We start from the raw sequence: 13,399 nt of genomic DNA, 5'->3' as shown, positions 1-13,399 counted from the left end.
CTTGAGTCACGTTTATAGAAACAAAACTTCCTGGCTACTTCTCCTTGCAAAACCTGGCACCAGCGCAGAAGCCTAGCAGCACTGATGGTGTTTCCAGGACCAAAGTTGCCATCTGAGTTGAGCAGTGGCGGGGGCACTCATCTGGGAGGAGCAGCCTCAGGAGAAGACCTCTGCAGCCCTCAGGGCCTCTCTGGAAAAAACTATGAGCCAGTAGACTCTAGTGGAAGGTATCTAGTAGTCAACACTGTATTAGACTTGCTCATCAGGTAGCAGCACATCAAGGGTTGCTATTTCCACTCAAAAGCAAGCTAGCGGTCGTGCTTGCTACCCAGTTCTTCTCTCCATCGCTAGTCTTGGTCTGTATTCTTTCCTGCAGACTCCCCTGCTCCCCATGATGATGCTCAGGATCGTTCAGGACAAGGCTTGAATCACCCTAAAGCTTTGCCTTTGCAGGGGAGTGAAGCAAGCTCAAGCACCCGCAGACACAGCGCTGAGTTCACCTTGCAGCAGGGACAGTGCATGGTGCTGCGCTGCGGCAGGGCTGCCTTTGGAGAGCACTCAGAGGAAGGGGTAGCAGCCAGGCTGGCCCAGCCACCCTGTTTTCAGTGCCTCAAGTGCCCTGAAATACCTTGTTCAGCCCAGGGCTAGCTCAGGTGTGGCCAAACAGACACAAAAAGTTACAGCTGAGGAGCTAAGGTGGTTAAGTTCTGGTCTTTGGGCACGTCCCACCACCATCTTTAAGATCCCCATAGAGAGCAGACCTTATGTCCTAGCTTTGGCTGGGATGGAGTTAATTTTCCTTCTAGTAGCTGGTATAGTGTTATGTTTTGGGTTCAGTAGGAGGAGAAAGTTGATAACACACTGATGTTTTCAGTTGTTGCTAAAAGTAGTGTTTAGACTAAGTCAAGGATTTTTCAGCTTCTCATGCCCAGCCAGCAAGAAGGCTGGAGGGGCACAAGAAGTTGGGAGGGGACACAGGCAGGGCAGCTGACCCAAACTGGCCAAAGGGATATTCCATACCATGTGACGTCATGCCCAGTATATAAACTGGGGGGAGTGAGGCTGGGGGGGTCTGGATTGCTGCTCGGGAACTAACTGGGCATTGGTTGGTGAGTAATTGCATTGCACATAGCTTGGTTTGTATATTCCAATTCTTTTATTATTATTATTATTGTCATTTTATTATTGTTATTATTATCATTACTATTTTCTTCCTTTCTGTTCTATTAAACTGTTCGTATCTCAAACCCTGAATTTTACTTTTTTTTTCCCAATTTTCTCCCCATCCCACCGGGTGGGGGAGAAGTGGGTCAGCAGCTGCGTGATGCTTAGTTGCTGGCTGGGGTTAAACTGTGACACCTTATAAGGGAAGACTGCTGTTCTAACAGGTGAGAAAGTTTTTTATAAAGAGCCTCTGGTATTTTTCTGTCATACGTACAGTATCCACAAATACCATTTCTGGGAGGCAATAAGCCTTCTGTATAGCAGCTTTAATAAATGAACCAACAGACACTTGTATACTATGCAATTTATTCCACCCTTCTGGTGCAGCAACCGGGTCATGCGTAGATCTGAAGCTGTGCTGAAAACCCCACTTTCAAGTTGCTTTGGTTACTCCATTCCCAGTGCCTCATTTGCAAAGCTCTCCTCATGAGCCAGTGGATGTACATTTTGACAGGCATTTAAAATTGGAGGGTGGCTTTTGTTGCTGTCTGCAGCAAGGTGAGTCAGGAAAACTCAGCGTGTGGGTGGCTAAGCACCCATGAGTGCCCAAAAACACACTTCAAGAAGCAACGGGAGTAGAGAACTGACCTAAAAAGGCAGCCAGAAAATCTCAGCCGTTGGAATGCATTAATCTGTCTTTCTTTAGTTTCTTAACTCTTAACATCTTCTGACCATTAATGGCTATGGGACCAGATACTATCTGACTTTGTTATTTACATGGCAGCATAGGTATGTGTACACAGGGTATGTGCGATGCCCTGTTTCTTTGGTATAAACAGGAGCATGGAACCTACTTCAGCTGCTGTCGCAAGGCAAATAGAAGACCATTATTATTCAATCCACCTGAGCTTTGCAAATGTCAAGATGATATCGTTCATGCTTTCTTTGTCATTATTATGCTTAATTATTTTTTATTAGCTGGTGAACCAGGTAGTTTCTGTAGATGTGCTGATTTCTAACAGATCGTCTCTTCAAACCATGCAGCAAAACATGGACAGCAAGTAATGATTTTTGGAGCCCAAGCTCCTGATTTTAATGCAGATTTCTGTAAGTGTAGGAACTAAGTCTATAGGAATGTTTTCATTGATAAGGAATTTGCCTGTCTCTGAGGATTTGGGCCCCATTTCCAATGTCTAAAATAGGAGACAGCATCCATGTTAGCAGCATGCTCACATCAGGGCAAATAAACCCAGAAACACTCAGGTTCCAGAATAGCGTTGCCACCTCAACAAATATTTGCAATACCGACATTCCCAAGCTCTGGAGTAAAACACAAAGGACTAGCAGGTTTGATGAGGGAAACTGATACACTCAAATATGAAGGTGCAATTTCACCTGTAGAGGGGGCACCTCCTAAAAAAACCTGAAATTTTTTTATCGGGGCTCTCCTTCAGAAGGAGCTTTATTTCTTTGGCATGCTGTCCTGTTTTGACAGCCCCTCCACCTTTCCAGGTAGCGCGCTAGGCAAGAGATGGCAGTGGAGACAGGCAGTCGAAAGAAAACATGCGACCCTGTAGTATCAGCTCTTTCGGGACAGAATGAGGACCTGCTTCCATCAAATTTAATCAGATTTAATAGTCAGCTGCTGGGGACAGCTACTATTTTGCAACAGCGGAGAGGAAAAGATGTTTGGCTGAGCACAGGCAGGCTGTATAGGGAAAAGGTGGTGGTGATTCATCCCGATATAAATGTGCTGCTGCCAGGGTGGGGCAAAGTCAATTTTAAGAGGTGCAGCAAGTGTTGGCAGCTGCTTGAAATAAATGAATAAAATGAAAATATGACTGACTCCAGGTAATTCATATGCCCATGACCCAAGTTTCCCTTCCTGGCATCCCATACTGCTTTGTGTGTATGCTGGGTTTACCTTATATTTCAGTAGAAAAACTGAAGGTTTATTTCTCCCAAGATTCCACTTGTTTTACAACAGCCCATCTGGAATGGAAATGTTTGATCCTGCACAGGGTGCTGGGCTGTTTTCTTTTTTTTCCTTTTCCATTACGTACATTTTGCCCCTTTGTTTAGTGAGCAGTGCTGCCCCATTACAACCATCCTAATAAAAAATCACTAATTTTAGCTGCCACCAGCAGAGAGATGGGTTAAGATTTAGCAAGGCAGGTTGTCTTAAGTTAGAAAAGCTGTCAAAGTGCAAGATGGCTCAGCATGGCTCAGGTAGTGCAGTTATTCCCCTTTTTAAGAAGAAAGGAAATCTTTTTTTATATGCTTGATCCCTAAAGACATTTGCCCTGGCCAGCCGGAAAGCAGCCCTGCCTGCCCACCTCTTGGAGTTAGGTCTGCTCGTTTCACACTTACAAATGCCATAACACATAGCATGGAAAAACCCAAATATTGCATTGCCTCTGCTGGCATCTGAGGGCAAGTGAAGGAAGGATCTTTGCACGGGGAAGTTTACAGCGTGAAAAGGGATGGTTTGCTAACATTTTGGCCCGTGTTTTTACATTTTTTTCCCCCAGGCATATCAGCTGGAAGATTGTAGCCAGTGTTTCTGATGTCAGAAACAGTAACGGCATGGGCAATTTAAAAGCATTGCTGCCTTGGCACAAGTGGAAATCCACATTGCTGAAGCAGAGGTTGTTCCTCTGAACACTTCAGCTGAGCATCTCTGAGCTCTCACACCAAATCCTGCATCCACATCCTGACAGCTTACAGGAAGAGCTCAGCTCGGCGCTCTGTACCATCTAAGACAGCAGCAATGCAAGCTGGTACATAGGGAGTGAGTTATTCATGCAGCCCAATGCGGTCTGAAAAAGCCAGTATGAAAAAGTCCTCTTTGCAGCTTCTGCTTAAAAAACAGACGTGTGGGACCTGGAAAGTGCCAGGACATGGAGTGCTACCCTGCCATGGATAAAAGCTCAGCTCTGGCAAGGTGGCAGGTGATGGTGCCTGGCTCCATTACTCACCCTCCCTACCACATCTGCCTGGCTGTATCTCCTTGCTGGCTCTGCCTGCTCCTGCTACATGATCTGATCTCTACACTTACACCTTGACACCTAGGCACAGAGCCTTTGTATATTTGTCCCAGGCAGTTGCAAGATAAATAGCAGAGAGATCCTGAGCCCTCTGCTCAGAGGAAGCTTCTCTGCTTTCTTCCCTTACACCAGCTACCTTCAATAAGAGGCTGTATGGCTTCCTGTATGAATTTGAATGGCATCTCTTTAGTACTTCTTTTGAATCGAGGTAGTAGATAATGCAGAGCAAATTACTGCTTCTGATAACTCAGGTTTCAGAGAAATGTCAGATAAAGTCTTCAAGGCAAACTGTAATGAGCAGAAGACTTTTATGTTCTTCCAAGATTTTTTGTTTTTCTCTAAGGTCACCCTGTTTTTATTTCCTCTTCCTTTAGGAAATATGAGAGCTATGATCTCAAAAGATGTTGCACATGTGCACACAAGAAAAAGTACTCCAAACAATAAAAGTGCAACCAAACACTTCCCTTCCTATTTTAATTCTCCTTCAGGCAGAAATAGAAAGAGAGTATATTATCGCTATGCACAATCAGAAGCATCCTGTGGCATAGGCTGCTGACGAAAATGAATTACCTATGCAAGAAAAGTTAATTAAATAAAAGGTTTTATGAGATCTGTATTCAAAACAACATTGAAAGAAGTTAAATTTAAAATTGAGGTTTCTCATGTCCTACTTGGATGCACTACCAGCGGAATAGCATACCTGATTGGAAATACAGTGCAGTGACTTCACAGCCACCACTCGGGTAGGGGATGTGCCATACTGTGTCAGATCATTAGCCCGTATCGCCATCTAAACCAAGGCATGCACTGGTGAGGACTGCAAATTCTGCCAGACAGCTGGCCCTTGTGCAATTCCATAGGGCTGCACGGCAGGTGAGATGAATCCAGACCAAGCAGCAATGCCCCTGTGCTGAGCAGGAGGCACAAGAACCTTTTAAATGGACAGAAGCCACAGGTGACATCATGTAGGTGGCTGGGTAACGGGATCGGGCAGGAGCAGAAATGGTCCTTTTGGTTCCCTGCTCCCCAGCCTGCGTTTTAAGGTCTCACTATGATAAGGAAAAGCAAACGGTGTGTCAGAGGTCTAACTGAGCACTGAGAAGGAGTCCCGAGGACCACGCTCTTTGGATCCCCAAATTTCCAAGCACATTTCGCATTTAATTGCATATTTTCTGAAGATGTCTGATTCTAGCAATCCATACGTGGAAATCAAAGACAGAAGTTTAACTCTGTAATTCTTTCTGCAACAAAACCTCACAGAGGTGCTCTACAGGCAAGGTAAATTAATTTTATATGCTAGATAATACACCACTTTAATGAAAGCCTGTCCCATTAGGGTGTTTAAGAGATCATTATCACTGAAATCTCATGTCTTACCAGCACAGAGTAACAGTTTGGGATAAGGTGATGTGCCCAAATGTAAAAAACTGCTAACTACATAAATAGAATAGAGTTGGATAATTACAACTTTAAAGATCAGATGGATCAGATATAGAAGCAAAAGCCCATCTAAAGACTAAACTTGATTCATTATTAGTTACAAGTCGCACGTAGGAGTTTGTCGTGGTTTAACCCTGGTCAGCAACTAAGCACCATGCAGCCGCTCACTCACTGCCCCCCCAGCCAGTGGGATGGGGGAGAAAACTGGAAAAAACCAAGTAAAACTTGTGGGTTGAGATAAAGACAGTTTAATAGAATAGAAAGGAAGAAAATGATAATAATAACAATAATAAAATGACAATAATAATAAAAGAATTGGAATTTACAAATGGAGTGATGCACAATGCAATTGCTCACCGCTCACCCACTGATGCCCAGTTAGTTCCTGAGCGGCGATCCCTCCCAGCCTCACTCCCCCCAGTTTATATACTGGGCATGATGTCACATGGTATGGAATACCCCTTTGGCCAGTTTGGGTCAGCTGCCCTGCCTGTGTCCCTTCCCAACTTCTTGTGCCCCTCCAGCCTTCTTGCTGGCTGGGCATGAGAAGCTGAAAAATCCTTGACTTTAGACTAAACACTACTTTTAGCAACAACTGAAAACATCAGTGTGTTATCAACTTTCTTCTCCTACTGAACCCAAAACATAACACTATACCAGCTACTAGAAAGAAAATTAACTCTGTCTCAGCCAAAACCAGGACAGAGTTCATGTCACTTTAAAGAAAGATATAACCGTGAGGCATATTTATTCTTAATTGCCAACAATGTCCTGCCTGCTATTGGTTGGGGCAGAGAGCGGAGAGCTGCAACCCCTGGGTTACCACCAGTGCTTCTCACAGGAGGTAAACCAGCCCATTTCCGCCTTTGTAGCGTAACATGGAATTTAAGCTTCAACCTCAATTTTCCTTTACAAACACAGAATACTGTGTATGCTGCTCACATGGGTATGATATTTGGAGATGTTCATTAAGCGAAATCATTAAGGCACACTATACACTTTATTCTATAGCAGAGTTTAAGCACATGGCAATTATTTGCATTCCTTGGAAATGGTGAGTGCTCTGGGATATTATGGCCCTACTAAGGCATGGCCTCCTTATCTTTTATTTTTATTTCTTTTTAGATTTTAAAGTATGGGCACATATACATATAGCACAACAGATCCTGGGGTGAAACTGTAGGCAGAAGATGGCACAGGGTACCTAACAAAACACTGACCAGTTAGAGAAGTTGAAGGATGGGTTAATTTTCCTGCTCTTATCAGGACATTGTTAGGACATCAGACCTCTGACAAAAAGCCACACACCTGCAAAGTAACCACACAGATCCTCTCCCACTGCTGCACCAACACGGCTGTCTGGAATCAAAATCGGCAAGAAAAGGTGACAGCATTTGAAATGTAGCCTCAAACATCACAGATGGCAAGCACAGCCCAAAGCAAAAGCAAATCCCCAAAAGAAAACACACAAAAAAATATCAGAGACAAACGGGCATTTAAAATAAACGAACAAACAAACACAAAAAGAAAATGCCTTAAAGGGAGAATCTTGGAAGAGTTACAAAATCACCAGATGAGAAAAAAGATCAGTAGGGACAAATGTGCAACATGGAAGGGCTGAGTTGCTTAAAGCTGCTTGCTTAGTCTGAAGGAGCCTCCAGGTGTTCCCTCTCACTCTCATGTAACTACAAGTTGTGAAATAGCTGGTTTGCAGAGGGTGGCTAAGTTGAGTCTGGTCATGGTACATCATGTCTCACACCGGCCTAGGGAAGAGAAACTACATTTCTTTCACTCTAATGGTGGATCCATTGGCACAGCAGAAGAGTGCACAAAGCTAACAGATGGAATAAAGTAGGGCCAATGCTAATGAAGATATAAAGGAACTACTAACAGTGACTACTGCCAAAGCCCCACTAGTCATGGATGTTAAAAATGAAGTTAGGTCAGTATCTAAATGACCTTTGGAGTTTAATGAATTGATCAAATTTCAGATTTGGACTGCTATAGTCTTTACAGGCACAGGAAATTTAAAATTAATATAAGATTATCTTGCTTAAAACTATGAGATAGTTTGGAGATGAACTGCAACTGCCCACAATATCAGCAATAATCCATTAGCTCAATTCCAATATTTATAATGGTAATGCACTTAAGCTTATCCTTCCATGTTTTGGGACATTATCAGTGATCTTGCCTTCCATAAACTGATCTACTTGGTTAATAATGTAAGTCCTATGAACACACGTAGCAGTCACATAGCAGTGGGAAATACCACATGTATCTTGGGTGTGATCATGGCAGTACAGTTTATGCTCACAGCAGTTAACAAGAGCCCAATTAAAAATAAACAACTTGGTTACTGGAAGACACAGTAAGTATGAGCATGCCTTTGTCCTCAGGTTTTTTTTGCGTAGCCTCCTGTGAATAAGAAATCTCTCCATCTTGTAAAAACCTACCGCTTAAGAACAGATGTGAAGCCTATGATATGCATGGCCCAGTGTGCTAGGTGACAGCAACCGCAGCTAAAGCCACCCCTCCCATCAGTCTGGCTCTACATCCTCTGGAGCTACACTTTTCGTCAGCAAATTGAGCTCTCTTCCCCTTGCCCAGTGAAAAGAAGCACAGAGGAGCACATGAGAATAACACTAATGTAACGTAGTTAAAATATGCATTATTGTGTGGACAACATACTTTAGAGTGTAGTGTACTTTAGAGTTCACTCAGCCCCAAAACAAGCCAGAGAGTGGGTTTCCAACCCATCTTCGCATCAAATTCACCTGTGGTTCTGTGCTTGACCATGGGTCTGAAATGCTCCCACAGCAAAAATACTACACAATATCAGTACTTACTTTCCAGCTTCATTTCTGAAGTCACTGAACAAATGCATTTTATACCTATGCAACATTCAGGAGAAAAAGAATAATTTCTTGCCTCTAATCTCCCTTTCCAAGTTTCCTATTGCTGTGGTAGGAAGACACTGCTCCTTCCCATGCACACAGCTCTCTAAGTGCATTATTAGCTGTATTAAGTCAAGCCTCTTACTAGCTCCCAAGCTAAGTAGGAGAAAACCCCTGCTTGAATAATTTTGCCAAGACACTTGGGGCTTTTATTACCCAGTTCCTGTATTTAGTTTTTCAGCATATTTTTTTACTGGCACTATAGGTATTTCTGTCTTCTTTTAAGCAGGAAAGACAAGAAGTACTCTGACTCAGCACTTTTCAAGCAACTTGCAAAAATTTTCTCTCATTCCGTTGTTAAGAATCTAATTAAACTGTCTACTACCTTTGTTCAGCCTAAAAAGAAACTACTTTGCTTCTTTCATGCAGCAGGTTTTCATTAAAAGCCCCCTGAAGAAAGCTATTGCCCCAGAGGTTAATAATTTGCCTAAAACCATGCAAAGTAAATCGCTTCTACCCCAAGCTAACTAGTATCACACAGTGGCAGCTGCTCACCCAGTTAGTGTCCCATGCAGCCCCACATTCAGGGAGAGGAGTCGGAAGCCATGTTAGAGATCTTCAGCTCCTTTCAGAGACACCTAAATGCAAGGACAAGATCTTTAGGTGGAGACTCCTGGCTCTGGAAAGGCTACCCAAGCGGTCAGTAGTGCCCAAGCTACCAGTGGTGTTGCTGGGCTGTTCCTCCCTCCATTACACTTTGCCAAGCTGCAATAACAAGCTACTCCTTTCATAACCTTAGCCAAACAACAAGAAACACGTGGAAAACAAAACTTTGAAGAATCTATCAGTCACATATCATCCCTACTTGCAGTCAAATTCACTTACCCGAGATATATATGTATATATTCTTTCCTCTCTTTGAACTCATGCTAATTATTTAGTTGTTTGGTGGGTTGTTTTCTCCTTGTCTCCCTTTCTTGGTCACCTGAGGGAGGCCAAGAAGCAGCATCTAAGAAGGAGAGGGAGCATGGCTACTGGACAGAAAGCGTGAGAGATATGGGCACCGGCCTTCATTGCACAAACTTTGGGTTTGGGGCTGCTTGGGGTGACACTGCACACACAAATGTGGCAACGAAGTCCAAAAGGACCCTTAAGGCCATTGGAGGTGCTGCCAAAGACAGCAACAACTTGTGTCATAGTTTAACGATTAAAGCACTTGCCCAGGAGGCAGAAGTAGAAGAAACTAACCCCTCCTCAACCAGAAGGGGTTTGGACACGGTAAGATCAAGGAAGCAGCTGCATCTTCCCTGGACGTTTTCCCAATTATTGGGCTCAGGACAAGATTGGGGTGAGGCTCAGCTCTCCCTCCCCCACTACTCAATGGGGATCACTGAATGGTGATGCTTTCAGGAGCCTGAAGGGGGAATAAAAGCAACAAAGCACCTTCTTCTGTCTCCTGTAAGCAGGGCCCTTCTCAGGTGATGGAGAGGTCCCGGGTTTCTGCACTCCCATGACAGCCCTGAGAGCAGAGCCCTGAAATCCCCCTTTCTGGTGGCAGGGTCAGGCTCCTCTTGCTTCTCCCCTCCTTGGTACCGTGGAGCGGCCGGGGAGGCAGCTGGGGAGTGTGGCCCCGCATCAGAAGGACTTTGGCTCTGAGGGGCCAAGGAGTGGGGAGGACCTGCTGGCCTGCTCCCTGGGCAAGGGCAGCTTTTTTGGAGGTCTCCCTTCAAGAACAGCATTCAGGGCCTCAGCCAGAGTGGCCAGAGCAACTTGTTCTGCTGCTCTGGGTGAGGTGCCTGCTGGGGTATCTGGTGGTTTCCTGGGGGTCCCTGCTGGGATAACACCTGTAAGGTTGTCCAAGTCCCAGGTCAAGTCTTGTCACAGTCCCAGAGGTAGCCTGGGAGCCACTTGGATCACTCTCGTGCTCAGCGATGGGAGCTCCTGGGATAATACTGCCTAGAGTCATAGAGTAATTAATGGTGGAAAGGATTTCTGGAGACTGACTGTCCCAAACTGTGGTCCAACCTGGGCCAACTTTTGTCTTGTTTGGTAATAATTTCAGAAGCTCAAAAGTTAGCATCCTTTTGCTGATCCACCAGGATAAAAGAGTTTTAAAAAAGACTCTAGAGCCATGGTAAAATGACCACAGTGTACTTTATTTAATGATTTTGGTACCTTGTGTTGCAATAAAATAAAAAAAATCTACAAAATCCAAATATATAAAATTTTCAAGTTTTCCTTTTAAGTTTTACAAGAAAAATCAAGTTGTAACCAAGGAAATTTGTTAGTATGAAGCACTACTTTCAACTTCATTTCATCACAAATTGCAACTTACTTAACAGACCAAAAGAACTATGGTACTGCAGTACATCAAATACTTCACACACTGTGTTCTTTACTATAGCACATGTAACCTCTGCCACGGGAGGCAGTGGTCTCTAGCCAATAAAGACACTCTTCACAATCTGAACTCTAAAGGAATGTTTGTATACATGGATTCAGAATATATATATTTACAGGAGGATTTCTTCTTTTTTTTTAATAACTATTTTGATTCTTCATTTCAAATAAAATACCAAATACATTTTTACAATGTTTACAAGTCAAAGCACAAGTTCTGCAATGATTATCATTCACCTCAAGTCACTGTGCTTGTACTGGGGGGATATCTACACTGTTCCATAAACACAAATGTGATCTTCCATCACTTTATTTCCGCAACGGTGACTAAGGAGTATAAGCACAGTAACAATTATTTTAGCACAATCAGTGTATAATGCAACAGTTTACAACAGAGAACTGAGAAACTATTGGTCCATTCTGTTCAATTTGCTGTTTATCTGCCAACTGTTACGTTAGTCTTTGTCATGTAAATTGTGTACAAGAGAAGAGTTAAATAATACAACTTGAATAGGAAAGAGCACACATTTTTTAAGGCAAATTAATAAGCAGCTTATGGTGTTTTTTCTTAAACTATACCCCAACAGAACCTAAAAATAAAACGTATGTTCTGCAACTGTCAATAATTATGTCTTGTTAAATTGATCTCCTCTATAAATTGATCAACATGGCTTTGAACCTGGTTATTCAAAATGGAAAGAACTCCTCCCCCCAAATCCCCAAATATAGAAAGTGCATGACTTCATATGCACCAAAACAAAACAAAAGGCAGCTGAGGTAGTTAGATGTAAAATGTATTTATGAAAAATAACTGAAAAACTAAACCCAGGACATATACAGTAAAAATCCACTCATTTGGAATTAATTTTATATCATGCAACAACTTAAAGCAAGAAACTTTATGATTTCTGAAAAAAAAAAAAAAATTTGAGTAATAATAACATAGGAATGAACACAGAGTATACTATTGGAATTTGAATTTCAAGTATTTGAGTCTATTTGCATGTGCATTCTTTTACAGGCTTTTTATAGTATTAAGAAGTCATTTACTTTTTATCAGGCATCACATGAGATCTGGTCTACTTCTGGGACTGCAGCTCCTGGAAGGCAGAAATACACTGCGAGTGCCTGAAGATGTGCCACCATGTGTGCCTGGAGGCACCCCCATCTCAGCTTGGGTGAACTTCTACACACCCATCCTCCACCGAGGCCACCTGAGAGTCACAGGGCCAGGGGTCCCATGCCTACGTTTCCCAGGGACTGATTGGAGAGGTGTCCTGGGAGCCTGCCTGGGGTGTACCCACACGTCTGGAGCCACGCAGGATGTGCCCATGTGGTGGGGATCCCCCACGTGATGTTCCCGCAGAGCCTGTGTGTACACATGCAGCCCAGGCAGCGGCCCCACGCACCGAGCAGTCCCCAAAGAGAGGATCAACCTCCACCTTGGACCACAGAGCCACAGCTCCTCTTAGGCCCGTGCCCAGCGCTATTGCATTTCAGCCCTCAGGGTGACTTATTCTCATCTGGAGAGAGGGACGGTGTTCCCCCACTTGCAGACAGGACAGTCTCCAAGAAAGCGTTGGCTTGAGTCCACTCAGGATGAGCAGGGATTTGGGCTCGCATCATGATCCCAGCTTACAGCCCTTGGCACAGAGGCAGCCCCAGCCTTCCCTTCCATTCCTGCCTAGCAAGAGGAGCAGGCAGTTTTCTCTACCAAAATACACAACTTGAGCGTGCAGGTGCAAGAAAAGACTTCAGGCTCTGGGAATGAATTTCACAAAAAAAGCCTACTTCTAGGAGACAGACAAATTTGGAGGTGTGTTCCTATCTTCAGCGGCAACAACCTAATACATCCCATTACTGAATGTGCAATGTGCTGGCTCTTCTTAGCCCTACTGTTAGATCCCACTTGCTGATGGTCACAACACGGGTACACGCAATTTGGTATCATGAATTCTGCACTGTGCACCTGGCTTGAAGAAATCACAGCGAGGAGCATCACAAACTGAAATAGTTTTGGTGTTGATTTTTTTTTTTGATTGGCCTGTAAAAACATAGGGTTTGTACTTCTCAAGTATGTGCATATGGTTTACATATAACTTATGAAAGAGAAAAATGTATTCATGCCTTCTTTCGTTTTTGTTTTCTGTTAAACAAGGAAATCCTGAAACTCCTTTTTTTTTCCCCTTAATTTTACCTTTCTGAGCTCCCTGTAGTTTGATTCTGATTTTCAAAAGTGATCTGTGATTTTGACCAGCTTCATCTCTGGCAGCCCAAAAGGAGGAGTCACTGAGGTTCACAGTGTGCTGAACCTATGTACTACGGTGGCAGAGCCACTGGTAATTGCCAATTACACTTGCACATCCTGCACATCGTGGCATTTAATTTTTCCTGCTCTTGCCACAGAACTAAGTGGAAAAATAGAAAATTGGAGTGTGAGATTTCTTGGCG

This window comes from Harpia harpyja, chromosome 5, assembly GCF_026419915.1.
Source record: "Harpia harpyja isolate bHarHar1 chromosome 5, bHarHar1 primary haplotype, whole genome shotgun sequence".
Lineage (NCBI taxonomy): Eukaryota > Metazoa > Chordata > Aves > Accipitriformes > Accipitridae > Harpia > Harpia harpyja.
The sequence above is the reverse complement of the archived record's forward strand: the minus strand, read 5'-3'. Positions refer to the sequence as shown.